Genomic DNA, 21,104 nt, shown 5'->3' with positions numbered 1-21,104 from the left:
AACGTTTCGTACTTCTACGTTATAACGTATAACGTTATATTGCATCACTATATGACGTATATAGATATGTACTATTACGTTATACCGGATAACGTTATGTACTACTACGTTATAACGTATAACGTTGTATACTAGTACGTTATAACTTATAACGTTACATTGTATCACTATAGGACGTATGACGTTATGTACTACTACGTTGTAACGTATAACGTTATGTACTACTACGCAGTAACGTATAACGTTAAGTACTACTACGTTATAACGTATAACGTTACATTGTATCACTATAGGACGTATGACGTTATGTACTACTACGTAGTAACGTATAACGTTAAGTACTACTACGTAATAACATATAACGTTTTGTACTCCTACGTTATAACGTATAACGTTATATTGTATCACTATAGGACGAATGACGTTATGTACTACTACGTTGTAACGTATAACGTTATGTACTACTACTTTATAATGTATAACGTTATGTACTTCTACGTTATAACGTATGACGTTATATTGCATCACTATATGACGTATATAGATATGCACTATTACGTTATACCCTGATAACGTTATGTACTACTACGTTATAACGTATAACGTTGTATACTACTACGTTATAACTTATAACGTTACATTGTATCACTATAGGACGTATGACGTTATGTACTACTACGTTGCAACGTATAACGTTATGTACTACTACTTTATAACGTATAACGTTATGTACTTCTACGTTATAACGTATAACGTTAAATTGTATCACTATGTGACGTTTGACGTTATGTACTACTACGTTATTACGTACAACGTTATATACTACTACGTTATAACGTATAAAGTTACATTGTATCACTATAGGACGTTTGACGTTATGTACTACTACGCTATAACGTATAACGTTATATACTACTACGTTATAACGTATAACGTTACATTGTATCACCATAGGACGTATGACGTTATGTACTACTACGTTATAACGTATAACGTTATATACTGCTACGTTATAACGTATAACGTTAAATTGTATCACTATAGGACGTATGACGTTATGTACTACTACGTAGTAACGTATAACGTCAAGTACTACTACGTTATAACGTATAACGTTTTGTACCTCTACGTTATAACGTATAACGTTATACTGTATCACTATGTGACGTATAACGTTATGTACTACTACGTTGTAACGTATAACGTTTCGTACTTCTACGTTATAACGTATAACGTTATATTGCATCACTATATGACGTATATAGATATGTACTATTACGTTATACCGGATAACGTTATGTACTACTACGTTATAACGTATAACGTTGTATACTACTACGTTATAACTTATAACGTTATATACTACTACGTTATAACGTATAAAGTTACATTGTATCACTATAGGACGTATGACGTGATGTACTACTACGTTGTAACGTATAACGTTATGTACTTCTACGTTATAACGTATAACGTTATATACTACTACGTTATAACGTATAAAGTTACATTGTATCACTATAGGACGTATGACGTGATGTACTACTACGTTATAACGTATAACGTTAAATTGTATCACTATAGGACGTATGACGTTATGTACTACTACGTTATTACGTACAACGTTATATACTACTACGTTATAACGTATAAAGTTACATTGTACCACTATAGGACGTATGACGTTATGTACTACTACGTTGTAACGTATAACGTTATGTACTACTACTTTATAACGTATAACGTTATGTACTTCTACGTTATAACGTATGACGTTATATACTACTACGTTATAACGTATAACGTTACATTGTATCACTATATGACGTATGACGTTATGTACTACTACGTTGAATCGTATAACGTTATGTACTACTACGTTATAACGTATAACGTTACATTGTATCACCATAGGATTATGACGTTATGTACTTCTACGTTATAACGTATAACGTTGTATACTACGACGTTTTAACGTATAACGTTACATTGTATCACTATAGGACGTATGACGTTATGTACTACTACGTTGTAACGTATAACGTTATGTACTACTACGTTATAACGTATAACGTTGTATACTACTACGTTATAACTTATAACGTTACATTGTATCACTATAGGACGTATGACGTTATGTACTACTACGTTGAATCGTATAACGTTATGTACTACTACGTTATAACGTATAACGTTACATTGTATCACCATAGGATTATGACGTTATGTACTACTACGTTATAACGTATAACGTTATATACTACTACGTTATAACGTATAACGTTAAATTGTATCACTATAGGACGTATGACGTTATGTACTACTACGTTATTACGTACAACGTTATATACTACTACGTTATAACGTATAAAGTTACATTGTATCACTATAGGACGTATGACGTTATGTACTACTACGTTGTAACGTATAACGTTATGTACTACTACTTTATAACGTATAACGTTATGTACTTCTACGTTATAACGTATAACGTTATATTGTATCACTATGTGACGTTTGACGTTATGTACTACTACGTTAAAACGTATAACGTTATATTGTACTACTATATGACGTATAACGTTATGTACTACTACGTTATAACGTATAACGTTATATTGCATCACTATATGACGTATATAGATATGTACTATTACGTTATACCGGATAACGTTATGTACTACAACGTTATAACTTATAACGTTTTGTACTTCTACATTATCACGTATAACGTTATATTGTACCACTATACGACGTATAACGTTATGTACTACTACGTTATAACGTATAACGTTATATTGTATCACTATGTGAAGTTTGACGTTATGTACTACTACGTTATAACGTATAACGTTTTGCACTTTTACATTATAACGTATAATGTTACATTGTGTCACTATGTGACGTTCGACGTCATGTACTACTACGTTATAACGTATAACGTTATATACTACGACGTTATAACGTATAACATTACATTGTATCACTATAGGACTTATGACGTTATGTACTACTACGTTGTAACGAATAACGTTATGTGCTACTACGTTATAACGTATAACGTTGTATACTACTACGTTATAACTTATAACGTTACATTGTATCACTATAGGACGTATGACGTATGTACTACTACGTTGTAACGTATAACGTTTCGTACTTCTACGTTATAACGTATAACGTTATATTGCATCACTATATGACGTATATAGATATGTACTATTACGTTATACCGGATAACGTTATGTACTACTACGTTATAACGTATAACGTTGTATACTAGTACGTTATAACTTATAACGTTACATTGTATCACTATAGGACGTATGACGTTATGTACTACTACGTTGTAACGTATAACGTTATGTACTACTACGCAGTAACGTATAACGTTAAGTACTACTACGTTATAACGTATAACGTTACATTGTATCACTATAGGACGTATGACGTTATGTACTACTACGTAGTAACGTATAACGTTAAGTACTACTACGTAATAACATATAACGTTTTGTAATCCTACGTTATAACGTATAACGTAATATTGTATCACTATGTGACATATGACGTTATGTACTACTACGTTGTAACGTATAACGTTATGTACTACTACTTTATAATGTATAACGTTATGTACTTCTACGTTATAACGTATGACGTTATATTGCATCACTATATGACGTATATAGATATGCACTATTACGTTATACCCTGATAACGTTATGTACTACTACGTTATAACGTATAACGTTGTATACTACTACGTTATAACTTATAACGTTACATTGTATCACTATAGGACGTATGACGTTATGTACTACTACGTTGCAACGTATAACGTTATGTACTACTACTTTATAACGTATAACGTTATGTACTTCTACGTTATAACGTATAACGTTAAATTGTATCACTATGTGACGTTTGACGTTATGTACTACTACGTTATTACGTACAACGTTATATACTACTACGTTATAACGTATAAAGTTACATTGTATCACTATAGGACGTTTGACGTTATGTACTACTACGCTATAACGTATAACGTTATATACTACTACGTTATAACGTATAACGTTACATTGTATCACCATAGGACGTATGACGTTATGTACTACTACGTTATAACGTATAACGTTATATACTGCTACGTTATAACGTATAACGTTAAATTGTATCACTATAGGACGTATGACGTTATGTACTACTACGTAGTAACGTATAACGTCAAGTACTACTACGTTATAACGTATAACGTTTTGTACCTCTACGTTATAACGTATAACGTTATACTGTATCACTATGTGACGTATAACGTTATGTACTACTACGTTGTAACGTATAACGTTTCGTACTTCTACGTTATAACGTATAACGTTATATTGCATCACTATATGACGTATATAGATATGTACTATTACGTTATACCGGATAACGTTATGTACTACTACGTTATAACGTATAACGTTGTATACTACTACGTTATAACTTATAACGTTATATACTACTACGTTATAACGTATAAAGTTACATTGTATCACTATAGGACGTATGACGTGATGTACTACTACGTTGTAACGTATAACGTTATGTACTTCTACGTTATAACGTATAACGTTATATACTACTACGTTATAACGTATAAAGTTACATTGTATCACTATAGGACGTATGACGTGATGTACTACTACGTTATAACGTATAACGTTAAATTGTATCACTATAGGACGTATGACGTTATGTACTACTACGTTATTACGTACAACGTTATATACTACTACGTTATAACGTATAAAGTTACATTGTACCACTATAGGACGTATGACGTTATGTACTACTACGTTGTAACGTATAAAGTTATGTACTACTACTTTATAACGTATAACGTTATGTACTACTACGCAGTAACGTATAACGTTAAGTACTACTACGTTATAACGTATAACGTTACATTGTATCACTATAGGACGTATGACGTTATGTACTACTACGTAGTAACGTATAACGTTAAGTACTACTACGTAATAACATATAACGTTTTGTACTCCTACGTTATAACGTATAACGTTATATTGTATCACTATAGGACGTATGACGTGATGTACTACTACGTTATAACGTATAACGTTATATTGTATCACTATGTGACGTTTGACGTTATGTACTACTACGTTATAACGTATAACGTTTTGCACTTCTACATTATAACGTATAACATTACATTGTATCACTATAGGACTTATGACGTTATGTACTACTACGTTGTAACGAATAACGTTATGTGCTACTACGTTATAACGTATAACGTTGTATACTACTACGTTATAACTTATAACGTTACATTGTATCACTATAGGACGTATGACGTTATGTACTACTACGTTATAACGTATAACGTTGTATACTACTACGTTATAACTTATAACGTTACATTGTATCACTATAGGACGTATGACGTTATGTACTACTACGTTGTAACGTATAACGTTATGTACTACTACGCAGTAACGTATAACGTTAAGTACTACTACGTTATAACGTATAACGTTACATTGTATCACTATAGGACGTATGACGTTATGTACTACTACGTAGTAACGTATAACGTTAAGTACTACTACGTAATAACATATAACGTTTTGTACTCCTACGTTATAACGTATAACGTTATATTGTATCACTATAGGACGTATGACGTTATGTACTACTACGTTGTAACGTATAACGTTATGTACTACTACTTTATAATGTATAACGTTATGTACTTCTACGTTATAACGTATGACGTTATATTGCATCACTATATGACGTATATAGATATGCACTATTACGTTATACCCTGATAACGTTATGTACTACTACGTTATAACGTATAACGTTGTATACTACTACGTTATAACTTATAACGTTACATTGTATCACTATAGGACGTATGACGTTATGTACTACTACGTTGCAACGTATAACGTTATGTACTACTACTTTATAACGTATAACGTTATGTACTTCTACGTTATAACGTATAACGTTAAATTGTATCACTATGTGACGTTTGACGTTATGTACTACTACGTTATTACGTACAACGTTATATACTACTACGTTATAACGTATAAAGTTACATTGTATCACTATAGGACGTTTGACGTTATGTACTACTACGCTATAACGTATAACGTTATATACTACTACGTTATAACGTATAACGTTACATTGTATCACCATAGGACGTATGACGTTATGTACTACTACGTTATAACGTATAACGTTATATACTGCTACGTTATAACGTATAACGTTAAATTGTATCACTATAGGACGTATGACGTTATGTACTACTACGTAGTAACGTATAACGTCAAGTACTACTACGTTATAACGTATAACGTTTTGTACCTCTACGTTATAACGTATAACGTTATACTGTATCACTATGTGACGTATAACGTTATGTACTACTACGTTGTAACGTATAACGTTTCGTACTTCTACGTTATAACGTATAACGTTATATTGCATCACTATATGACGTATATAGATATGTACTATTACGTTATACCGGATAACGTTATGTACTACTACGTTATAACGTATAACGTTGTATACTACTACGTTATAACTTATAACGTTATATACTACTACGTTATAACGTATAAAGTTACATTGTATCACTATAGGACGTATGACGTGATGTACTAGTACGTTGTAACGTATAACGTTATGTACTTCTACGTTATAACGTATAACGTTATATACTACTACGTTATAACGTATAAAGTTACATTGTATCACTATAGGACGTATGACGTGATGTACTACTACGTTATAACGTATAACGTTAAATTGTATCACTATAGGACGTATGACGTTATGTACTACTACGTTATTACGTACAACGTTATATACTACTACGTTATAACGTATAAAGTTACATTGTACCACTATAGGACGTATGACGTTATGTACTACTACGTTGTAACGTATAACGTTATGTACTACTACTTTATAACGTATAACGTTATGTACTTCTACGTTATAACGTATAACGTTGTATACTACTACGTTATAACTTATAACGTTACATTGTATCACTATAGGACGTATGACGTTATGTACTACTACGTTGAATCGTATAACGTTATGTACTACTACGTTATAACGTATAACGTTACATTGTATCACCATAGGATTATGACGTTATGTACTTCTACGTTATAACGTATAACGTTGTATACTACGACGTTTTAACGTATAACGTTACATTGTATCACTATAGGACGTATGACGTTATGTACTACTACGTTGTAACGTATAACGTTATGTACTACTACGTTATAACGTATAACGTTGTATACTACTACGTTATAACTTATAACGTTACATTGTATCACTATAGGACGTATGACGTTATGTACTACTACGTTGAATCGTATAACGTTATGTACTACTACGTTATAACGTATAACGTTACATTGTATCACCATAGGATTATGACGTTATGTACTACTACGTTATAACGTATAACGTTATATACTACTACGTTATAACGTATAACGTTAAATTGTATCACTATAGGACGTATGACGTTATGTACTACTACGTTATTACGTACAACGTTATATACTACTACGTTATAACGTATAAAGTTACATTGTATCACTATAGGACGTATGACGTTATGTACTACTACGTTGTAACGTATAACGTTATGTACTACTACTTTATAACGTATAACGTTATGTACTTCTACGTTATAACGTATAACGTTATATTGTATCACTATGTGACGTTTGACGTTATGTACTACTACGTTAAAACGTATAACGTTATATTGTACTACTATATGACGTATAACGTTATGTACTACTACGTTATAACGTATAACGTTATATTGCATCACTATATGACGTATATAGATATGTACTATTACGTTATACCGGATAACGTTATGTACTACTACGTTATAACTTATAACGTTTTGTACTTCTACATTATCACGTATAACGTTATATTGTACCACTATACGACGTATAACGTTATGTACTACTACGTTATAACGTATAACGTTATATTGTATCACTATGTGAAGTTTGACGTTATGTACTACTACGTTATAACGTATAACGTTTTGCACTTTTACATTATAACGTATAATGTTACATTGTGTCACTATGTGACGTTCGACGTCATGTACTACTACGTTATAACGTATAACGTTATATACTACGACGTTATAACGTATAACATTACATTGTATCACTATAGGACTTATGACGTTATGTACTACTACGTTGTAACGAATAACGTTATGTGCTACTACGTTATAACGTATAACGTTGTATACTACTACGTTATAACTTATAACGTTACATTGTATCACTATAGGACGTATGACGTATGTACTACTACGTTGTAACGTATAACGTTTCGTACTTCTACGTTATAACGTATAACGTTATATTGCATCACTATATGACGTATATAGATATGTACTATTACGTTATACCGGATAACGTTATGTACTACTACGTTATAACGTATAACGTTGTATACTAGTACGTTATAACTTATAACGTTACATTGTATCACTATAGGACGTATGACGTTATGTACTACTACGTTGTAACGTATAACGTTATGTACTACTACGCAGTAACGTATAACGTTAAGTACTACTACGTTATAACGTATAACGTTACATTGTATCACTATAGGACGTATGACGTTATGTACTACTACGTAGTAACGTATAACGTTAAGTACTACTACGTAATAACATATAACGTTTTGTAATCCTACGTTATAACGTATAACGTTATATTGTATCACTATAGGACGTATGACGTTATGTACTACTACGTTGTAACGTATAACGTTATGTACTACTACTTTATAATGTATAACGTTATGTACTTCTACGTTATAACGTATGACGTTATATTGCATCACTATATGACGTATATAGATATGCACTATTACGTTATACCCTGATAACGTTATGTACTACTACGTTATAACGTATAACGTTGTATACTACTACGTTATAACTTATAACGTTACATTGTATCACTATAGGACGTATGACGTTATGTACTACTACGTTGCAACGTATAACGTTATGTACTACTACTTTATAACGTATAACGTTATGTACTTCTACGTTATAACGTATAACGTTAAATTGTATCACTATGTGACGTTTGACGTTATGTACTACTACGTTATTACGTACAACGTTATATACTACTACGTTATAACGTATAAAGTTACATTGTATCACTATAGGACGTTTGACGTTATGTACTACTACGCTATAACGTATAACGTTATATACTACTACGTTATAACGTATAACGTTACATTGTATCACCATAGGACGTATGACGTTATGTACTACTACGTTATAACGTATAACGTTATATACTGCTACGTTATAACGTATAACGTTAAATTGTATCACTATAGGACGTATGACGTTATGTACTACTACGTAGTAACGTATAACGTCAAGTACTACTACGTTATAACGTATAAAGTTTTGTACCTCTACGTTATAACGTATAACGTTATACTGTATCACTATGTGACGTATAACGTTATGTACTACTACGTTGTAACGTATAACGTTTCGTACTTCTACGTTATAACGTATAACGTTATATTGCATCACTATATGACGTATATAGATATGTACTATTACGTTATACCGGATAACGTTATGTACTACTACGTTATAACGTATAACGTTGTATACTACTACGTTATAACTTATAACGTTATATACTACTACGTTATAACGTATAAAGTTACAATGTATCACTATAGGACGTATGACGTGATGTACTACTACGTTGTAACGTATAACGTTATGTACTTCTACGTTATAACGTATAACGTTATATACTACTACGTTATAACGTATAAAGTTACATTGTATCACTATAGGACGTATGACGTGATGTACTACTACGTTATAACGTATAACGTTAAATTGTATCACTATAGGACGTATGACGTTATGTACTACTACGTTATTACGTACAACGTTATATACTACTACGTTATAACGTATAAAGTTACATTGTACCACTATAGGACGTATGACGTTATGTACTACTACGTTGTAACGTATAACGTTATGTACTACTACTTTATAACGTATAACGTTATGTACTTCTACGTTATAACGTATAACGTTGTATACTACTACGTTATAACTTATAACGTTACATTGTATCACTATAGGACGTATGACGTTATGTACTACTACGTTGAATCGTATAACGTTATGTACTACTACGTTATAACGTATAACGTTACATTGTATCACCATAGGATTATGACGTTATGTACTTCTACGTTATAACGTATAACGTTGTATACTACGACGTTTTAACGTATAACGTTACATTGTATCACTATAGGACGTATGACGTTATGTACTACTACGTTGTAACGTATAACGTTATGTACTACTACGTTATAACGTATAACGTTGTATACTACTACGTTATAACTTATAACGTTACATTGTATCACTATAGGACGTATGACGTTATGTACTACTACGTTGAATCGTATAACGTTATGTACTACTACGTTATAACGTATAACGTTACATTGTATCACCATAGGATTATGACGTTATGTACTACTACGTTATAACGTATAACGTTATATACTACTACGTTATAACGTATAACGTTAAATTGTATCACTATAGGACGTATGACGTTATGTACTACTACGTTATTACGTACAACGTTATATACTACTACGTTATAACGTATAAAGTTACATTGTATCACTATAGGACGTATGACGTTATGTACTACTACGTTGTAACGTATAACGTTATGTACTACTACTTTATAACGAATAACGTTATGTACTTCTACGTTATAACGTATAACGTTATATTGTATCACTATGTGACGTTTGACGTTATGTACTACTACGTTAAAACGTATAACGTTATATTGTACTACTATATGACGTATAACGTTATGTACTACTACGTTATAACGTATAACGTTATATTGTATCACTATGTGACGTTTGACGTTATGTACTACTACGTTATAACGTATAACGTTTTGCACTTCTACATTATAACGTATAATGTTACATTGTATCACTATGTGACGTTTGACGTCATGTACTACTACGTTATGACGTATAACGTTATATACTACGACGTTATAACGTATAACGTTACGTTGTATCACTATAGGACGTATGACGTTATGTACTACTACGTTGTAACGTATAACGTTATGTACTACTACGTTATAACGTATAACGTTGTATACTACTACGTTATAACTTATAACGTTACATTGTATCACTATAGGGCGTATGACGTTATGTACTACTTCGTTGAAACGTATAACGTTATGTACTACTACGCTATAACGTATAACGTTATATACTACTACGTTATAACGTATAACGTTATATTGCATCACTATATGACGTATATAGATATGTACTATTACGTTATACCGGATAACGTTATGTACTACTACGTTATAACTTATAACGTTTTGTACTTCTACATTATCACGTATAACGTTGTATTGTACCACTATACGACGTATAACGTTATGTACTACTACGTTATAACGTATAACGTTATATTGTATCACTATGTGAAGTTTGACGTTATGTACTACTACGTTATAACGTATAACGTTTTGCACTTTTACATTATAACGTATAATGTTACATTGTGTCACTATGTGACGTTCGACGTCATGTACTACTACGTTATAACGTATAACGTTATATACTACGACGTTATAACGTATAACATTACATTGTATCACTATAGGACGTATGACGTTATGTACTACTACGTTGTAACGAATAACGTTATGTACTACTACGTTATAACGTATAACGTTGTATACTACTACGTTATAACTTATAACGTTACATTGTATCACTATAGGACGTATGACGTTATGTACTACTACGTTGTAACGTATAACGTTTCGTACTTCTACGTTATAACGTATAACGTTATATTGCATCACTATATGACGTATATAGATATGTACTACTACGTTATACCGGATAACGTTATGTACTACTACGTTATAACGCATAACGTTGTATACTACTACGTTATAACTTATAACGTTACATTGTATCACTATAGGACGTATGACGTTATGTACTACTACGTTGTAACGTATAACGTTATGTACTACTACGGAGTAACGTATAACGTTAAGTACTACTACGTTATAACGTATAACGTTACATTGTATCACTATAGGACGTACGACGTTATGTACTACTACGTTGAAACGTATAACGTTATGTACTACTACGTTGTAACGTATAACGTTTCGTACTTCTACGTTATAACGTATAACGTTATATTGCATCACTATATGACGTATATAGATATGTACTATTACGTTATACCGGATAACGTTATGTACTACTACGTTATAACTTATAACGTTTTGTACTTCTACATTATCACGTATAACGTTGTATTGTACCACTATACGACGTATAACGTTATGTACTACTACGTTATAACGTATAACGTTATATTGTATCACTATGTGAAGTTTGACGTTATGTACTACTACGTTATAACGTATAACGTTTTGCACTTTTACATTATAACGTATAATGTTACATTGTGTCACTATGTGACGTTCGACGTCATGTACTACTACGTTATAACGTATAACGTTATATACTACGACGTTATAACGTATAACATTACATTGTATCACTATAGGACGTATGACGTTATGTACTACTACGTTGTAACGAATAACGTTATGTACTACTACGTTATAACGTATAACGTTGTATACTACTACGTTATAACTTATAACGTTACATTGTATCACTATAGGACGTATGACGTTATGTACTACTACGTTGTAACGTATAACGTTTCGTACTTCTACGTTATAACGTATAACGTTATATTGCATCACTATATGACGTATATAGATATGTACTACTACGTTATACCGGATAACGTTATGTACTACTACGTTATAACGCATAACGTTGTATACTACTACGTTATAACTTATAACGTTACATTGTATCACTATAGGACGTATGACGTTATGTACTACTACGTTGTAACGTATAACGTTATGTACTACTACGGAGTAACGTATAACGTTAAGTACTACTACGTTATAACGTATAACGTTACATTGTATCACTATAGGACGTACGACGTTATGTACTACTACGTTGAAACGTATAACGTTATGTACTACTACGTTGTAACGTATAACGTTTCGTACTTCTACGTTATAACGTATAACGTTATATTGCATCACTATATGACGTATATAGATATGTACTATTACGTTATACCGGATAACGTTATGTACTACTACGTTATAACTTATAACGTTTTGTACTTCTACATTATCACGTATAACGTTATATTGTACCACTATACGACGTATAACGTTATGTACTACTACGTTATAACGTATAACGTTATATTGTATCACTATGTGAAGTTTGACGTTATGTACTACTACGTTATAACGTATAACGTTTTGCACTTTTACATTATAACGTATAATGTTACATTGTGTCACTATGTGACGTTCGACGTAATGTACTACTACGTTATAACGTATAACGTTATATACTCCGACGTTATAACGTATAACATTACATTGTATCACTATAGGACGTATGACGTTATGTACTACTACGTTGTAACGAATAACGTTATGTACTACTACGTTATAACGTATAACGTTGTATACTACTACGTTATAACTTATAACGTTACATTGTATCACTATAGGACGTATGACGTTATGTACTACTACGTTGTAACGTATAACGTTTCGTACTTCTACGTTATAACGTATAACGTTATATTGCATCACTATATGACGTATATAGATATGTACTACTACGTTATACCGGATAACGTTATGTACTACTACGTTATAACGTATAACGTTGTATACTACTACGTTATAACTTATAACGTTACATTGTATCACTATAGGACGTATGACGTTATGTACTACTACGTTGTAACGTATAACGTTAAGTACTACTACGTAATAACATATAACGTTTTGTACTTCTACGTTATAACGTATAACGTTATATTGTATCACTATAGGACGCATGACGTTATGTACTACTACGTTGTAACGTATAACGTTATGTACTACTACTTTATAATGTATAACGTTACATTGTATCACTATGGGACGTATGACGTTATGTACTACTACGTAGTAACGTATAACGTTATATACTACGACGTTATAACGTATAACATTACATTGTATCACTATAGGACGTATGACGCTATGTACTACTACGTTGTAACGTATAACGTTATGTACTACTACGTTATAACGTATAACGTTTTGTACTTCTACGTTATAACGTATAACGTTATATTGCATCACTATATTACGCATATAGATATGTACTATTACGTTATACCGCATAACGTTATGTACTACTACGTTATAACGTATAACGTTGTATACTACTACGTTATAACTTATAACGTTACATTGTATCACTATAGGACGTATGACGTTATATACTACTAGGTTATAACGTATAACGTTACATTGTATCACCATAGGACGTATGACGTTATGTACTACTACGTTATAACGTAAAACGTTATATACTACTACGTTATAACGTATAACGTTATATTGTATCACTATGTGACGTTTGACGTTATGTACTACTACGTTATAACGTATAACGTTATATACTTCTACGTTATAACGTATAACGTTACATTGTATCACTATAGGACGAATGACGTTATGTACTACTACGTTATAACGTATAACGTTATATACTACTATGTTATAACGTATAAAGTTACATTGTATCACTATAGGACGTATGACGTTATGTACTACTACGTTGTAACGTATAACATTATGTACTACTACTTTATAACGTATAACGTTATGTACTTCTACGTTATAACGTATAACGTTATATTGTATCACTATGTGACGTTTGACGTTATGTACTACTACGTTATAACGTATAACGTTATATTGTACTACTATATGACGTATAACGTTATGTACTACTACGTTATAACGTATAACGTTATATTGTATCACTATGTGACGTTTGACGTTATGTACTACTACGTTATAAGGTATAACGTTTTGCACTTCGTCATTATAACGTATAATGTTACATTGTATCACTATGTGACGTTTGACGTCATGTACTACTACTTTATAGCGTATAACGTTATATAGTACGACGTTATATCGTATAACGTTACATTGTATCACTATAGGACGTATGACGTTATGTACTACTACGTTGTAACGAATAACGTTATGTACTACTACGTTATAACGTATAACGTTGTATACTACTACGTTATAACTTATAACGTTACATTGTATCACTATAGGACGTATGACGTTATATACTACTACGTTATAACGTATAACGTTACATTGTATCACTATAGGACGTATGACGTTATGTACTACTACGTTTAACGTATAACGTTATGTACTACTACGTTATAACGTATAACGTTGTATACTACTACGTTATAACTTATAACGTTACATTGTATCACTATAGGACGTATGACGTTATGTACTACTACGTTGCAACGTATAACGTTATATACTACTACGTTATAACGTATAACGTTATATTGCATCACTATATGACGTATATAGATATGTAGTATTACGTTATACCGGATAACGTTATGTACTACTACGTTATAACATATAACGTTACATTGTATCACCATAGGACGTATGACGTTATGTACTACTACGTTATAACGTATAACGTTATATTGTATCACTATGTGACGTTTGACGTTATGTACTACTACGTTATAACGTATAACGTTATATACTTCTACGTTATAACGTATAACGTTACATTGTATCACTATAGGACGAATGACGTTATGTACTACTACGTTATAACGTATAACGTTATATACTACTACGTTATAACGTATAAAGTTACATTGTATCACTATGTGACGTTTGACGTTATGTACTACTACGTTATAACGTATAACGTTATATACTTCTACGTTATAACGTATAATGTTACATTGTATCACTATGTGACGTTTGACGTCATGTACTACTACGTTATAGCGTATAACGTTATATACTACGACGTTATATAGTATAACGTTATATTGTACCACTATATGACGTATAACGTTATGTACTACTACGTAATAACGTATAACGTTATATTGTATCACTATGTGACATTTGACGTTATGTACTACTACGTTATAACGTATAACGTTTTGCACTTCTACATTATAATGTATAATGTTACATTGTATCACTATGTGACGTTTGACGTCATGTACTACTACGTTATAACGTATAACGTTATATACTACGTCGTTATAACGTATAACGTTACATTGTATCACTATAGGACGTATGACGTTATGTACTACTACGTTGTAACGTATAACGTTTCGTACTTCTACGTTATAACGTATAACGTTATATTGCATCACTATATGACGTATATAGATATGTACTATTGCGTTATACCGGATAACGTTATGTACTGCTACGTTATAACGTATAACGTTGTATACTACTACGTTATAACTTATAACGTTACATTGTATCACTATAGGACGTATGACGTTATGTACTACTACGTTGTAACGTATAACGTTATGTACTACTACGCAGTAACGTATAACGTTAAGTACTACTACGTTATAACGTATAACGTTAAATTGTATCACTATAGGACGTATGACGTTATGTACTACTACGTAGTAACGTATAACGTTAAGTACTACTACGTAATAACATATGACGTTTTGTACTTCTACGTTATAACGTATAACGTTATATTGTATCACTATAGGACGTATGACGTTATGTACTACTACGTTGTAACGTATAACGTTATGTACTACTACTTTATAATGTATAACGTTACATTGTATCACTATGGGACGTATGACGTTATGTACTACTACGTAGTAACGTATAACGTTATATACTACGACGTTATAACGTATAACATTACATTGTATCACTATGTGACGTATGACGTTATGTACTACGACGTTATATCGTATAACGTTATATACTTCTACGTTATAACGTATAACGTTTCATTGTATCACTATAGGACGTATGACGTTATGTACTACTACGTTATAACGTATAACGTTATATACTTCTACGTTATAACGTATAACGTTACATTGTATCACTATAGGACGTATGACGTTATGTACTACTACGTTGTAACGAATAACGTTATGTACTACTACGTTATAACGTATAACGTTGTATACTACTACGTTATAACTTATAACGTTACATTGTATTACTATAGGACGTATGACGTTATATACTACTAGGTTATAACGTATAACGTTACATTGTATCACCATAGGACGTATGACGTTATGTACTACTACGTTATAACGTATAACGTTATATACTACTACGTTATAACGTATAACGTTATATTGTATCACTATGTGACGTTTGACGTTATGTACTACTACGTTATAACGTATAACGTTATATACTTCTACGTTATAACGTATAACGTTACATTGTATCACTATAGGACGTATAACGTTATATACTTCTACGTTATAACGTATAACGTTACATTGTATCACTATAGGACGTATGACGTTATGTACTACTACGTTGTAACGAATAACGTTATGTACTACTACGTTATAACGTATAACGTTGTATACTACTACGTTATAACTTATAACGTTACATTGTATCACTATAGGACGTATGACGTTATATACTACTACGTTATAACGTATAACGTTACATTGTATCACTATAGGACGTATGACGTTATGTACTACTACGTTTAACGTATAACGTTATGTACTACTACGTTATAACGTATAACGTTCTATACTACTACGTTATAACTTATAACGTTATATTGTACTACTATATGACGTATATAGATATGCACTATTACGTTATACCCTGATAACGTTATGTACTACTACGTTATAACGTATAACGTTGTATACTACTACGTTATAACTTATAACGTTACATTGTATCACTATAGGACGTATGACGTTATGTACTACTACGTTGCAACGTATAACGTTATGTACTACTACTTTATAACGTATAACGTTATGTACTTCTACGTTATAACGTATAACGTTATATTGTATCACTATGTGACGTTTGACGTTATGTACTACTACGCTATAACGTATAACGTTATATACTACTACGTTATAACGTATAACGTTACATTGTATCACCATAGGACGTATGACGTTATGTACTACTACGTTATAACGTATAACGTTATATACTGCTACGTTATAACGTATAACGTTAAATTGTATCACTATAGGACGTATGACGTTATGTACTACTACGTTATTACGTACAACGTTATATACTACTACGTTATAACGTATAAAGTTACATTGTATCACTATAGGACGTTTGACGTTATGTACTACTACGCTATAACGTATAACGTTATATACTACTACGTTATAACGTATAACGTTACATTGTATCACCATAGGACGTATGACGTTATGTACTACTACGTTATAACGTATAACGTTATATACTGCTACGTTATAACGTATAACGTTAAATTGTATCACTATAGGACGTATGACGTTATGTACTACTACGTAGTAACGTATAACGTCAAGTACTACTACGTTATAACGTATAACGTTTTGTACCTCTACGTTATAACGTATAACGTTATACTGTATCACTATGTGACGTATAACGTTATGTACTACTACGTTGTAACGTATAACGTTTCGTACTTCTACGTTATAACGTATAACGTTATATTGCATCACTATATGACGTATATAGATATGTACTATTACGTTATACCGGATAACGTTATGTACTACTACGTTATAACGTATAACGTTGTATACTACTACGTTATAACTTATAACGTTATATACTACTACGTTATAACGTATAAAGTTACATTGTATCACTATAGGACGTATGACGTGATGTACTACTACGTTGTAACGTATAACGTTATGTACTTCTACGTTATAACGTATAACGTTATATACTACTACGTTATAACGTATAAAGTTACATTGTATCACTATAGGACGTATGACGTGATGTACTACTACGTTATAACGTATAACGTTAAATTGTATCACTATAGGACGTATGACGTTATGTACTACTACGTTATTACGTACAACGTTATATACTACTACGTTATAACGTATAAAGTTACATTGTACCACTATAGGACGTATGACGTTATGTACTACTACGTTGTAACGTATAACGTTATGTACTACTACTTTATAACGTATAACGTTATGTACTTCTACGTTATAACGTATAACGTTGTATACTACTACGTTATAACTTATAACGTTACATTGTATCACTATAGGACGTATGACGTTATGTACTACTACGTTGAATCGTATAACGTTATGTACTACTACGTTATAACGTATAACGTTACATTGTATCACCATAGGATTATGACGTTATGTACTTCTACGTTATAACGTATAACGTTGTATACTACGACGTTTTAACGTATAACGTTACATTGTATCACTATAGGACGTATGACGTTATGTACTACTACGTTGTAACGTATAACGTTATGTACTACTACGTTATAACGTATAACGTTGTATACTACTACGTTATAACTTATAACGTTACATTGTATCACTATAGGACGTATGACGTTATGTACTACTACGTTGAATCGTATAACGTTATGTACTACTACGTTATAACGTATAACGTTACATTGTATCACCATAGGATTATGACGTTATGTACTACTACGTTATAACGTATAACGTTATATACTACTACGTTATAACGTATAACGTTAAATTGTATCACTATAGGACGTATGACGTTATGTACTACTACGTTATTACGTACAACGTTATATACTACTACGTTATAACGTATAAAGTTACATTGTATCACTATAGGACGTATGACGTTATGTACTACTACGTTGTAACGTATAACGTTATGTACTACTACTTTATAACGTATAACGTTATGTACTTCTACGTTATAACGTATAACGTTATATTGTATCACTATGTGACGTTTGACGTTATGTACTACTACGTTAAAACGTATAACGTTATATTGTACTACTATATGACGTATAACGTTATGTACTACTACGTTATAACGTATAACGTTATATTGTATCACTATGTGACGTTTGACGTTATGTACTACTACGTTATAACGTATAACGTTTTGCACTTCTACATTATAACGTATAATGTTACATTGTATCACTATGTGACGTTTGACGTCATGTACTACTACGTTATAACGTATAACGTTATATACTACGACGTTATAACGTATAACGTTACGTTGTATCACTATAGGACGTATGACGTTATGTACTACTACGTTGTAACGTATAACGTTATGTACTACTACGTTATAACGTATAACGTTGTATACTACTACGTTATAACTTATAACGTTACATTGTATCACTATAGGGCGTATGACGTTATGTACTACTTCGTTGAAACGTATAACGTTATGTACTACTACGCTATAACGTATAACGTTATATACTACTACGTTATAACGTATAACGTTATATTGCATCACTATATGACGTATATAGATATGTACTATTACGTTATACCGGATAACGTTATGTACTACTACGTTATAACTTATAACGTTTTGTACTTCTACATTATCACGTATAACGTTGTATTGTACCACTATACGACGTATAACGTTATGTACTACTACGTTATAACGTATAACGTTATATTGTATCACTATGTGAAGTTTGACGTTATGTACTACTACGTTATAACGTATAACGTTTTGCACTTTTACATTATAACGTATAATGTTACATTGTGTCACTATGTGACGTTCGACGTCATGTACTACTACGTTATAACGTATAACGTTATATACTACGACGTTATAACGTATAACATTACATTGTATCACTATAGGACGTATGACGTTATGTACTACTACGTTGTAACGAATAACGTTATGTACTACTACGTT

The sequence above is a fragment of the Bombus terrestris genome, unplaced genomic scaffold (genome assembly GCF_910591885.1).
Source record: "Bombus terrestris unplaced genomic scaffold, iyBomTerr1.2, whole genome shotgun sequence".
Classification (NCBI taxonomy): Eukaryota; Metazoa; Arthropoda; class Insecta; order Hymenoptera; family Apidae; genus Bombus; species Bombus terrestris.
This window is presented reverse-complemented; position numbering follows the sequence as displayed.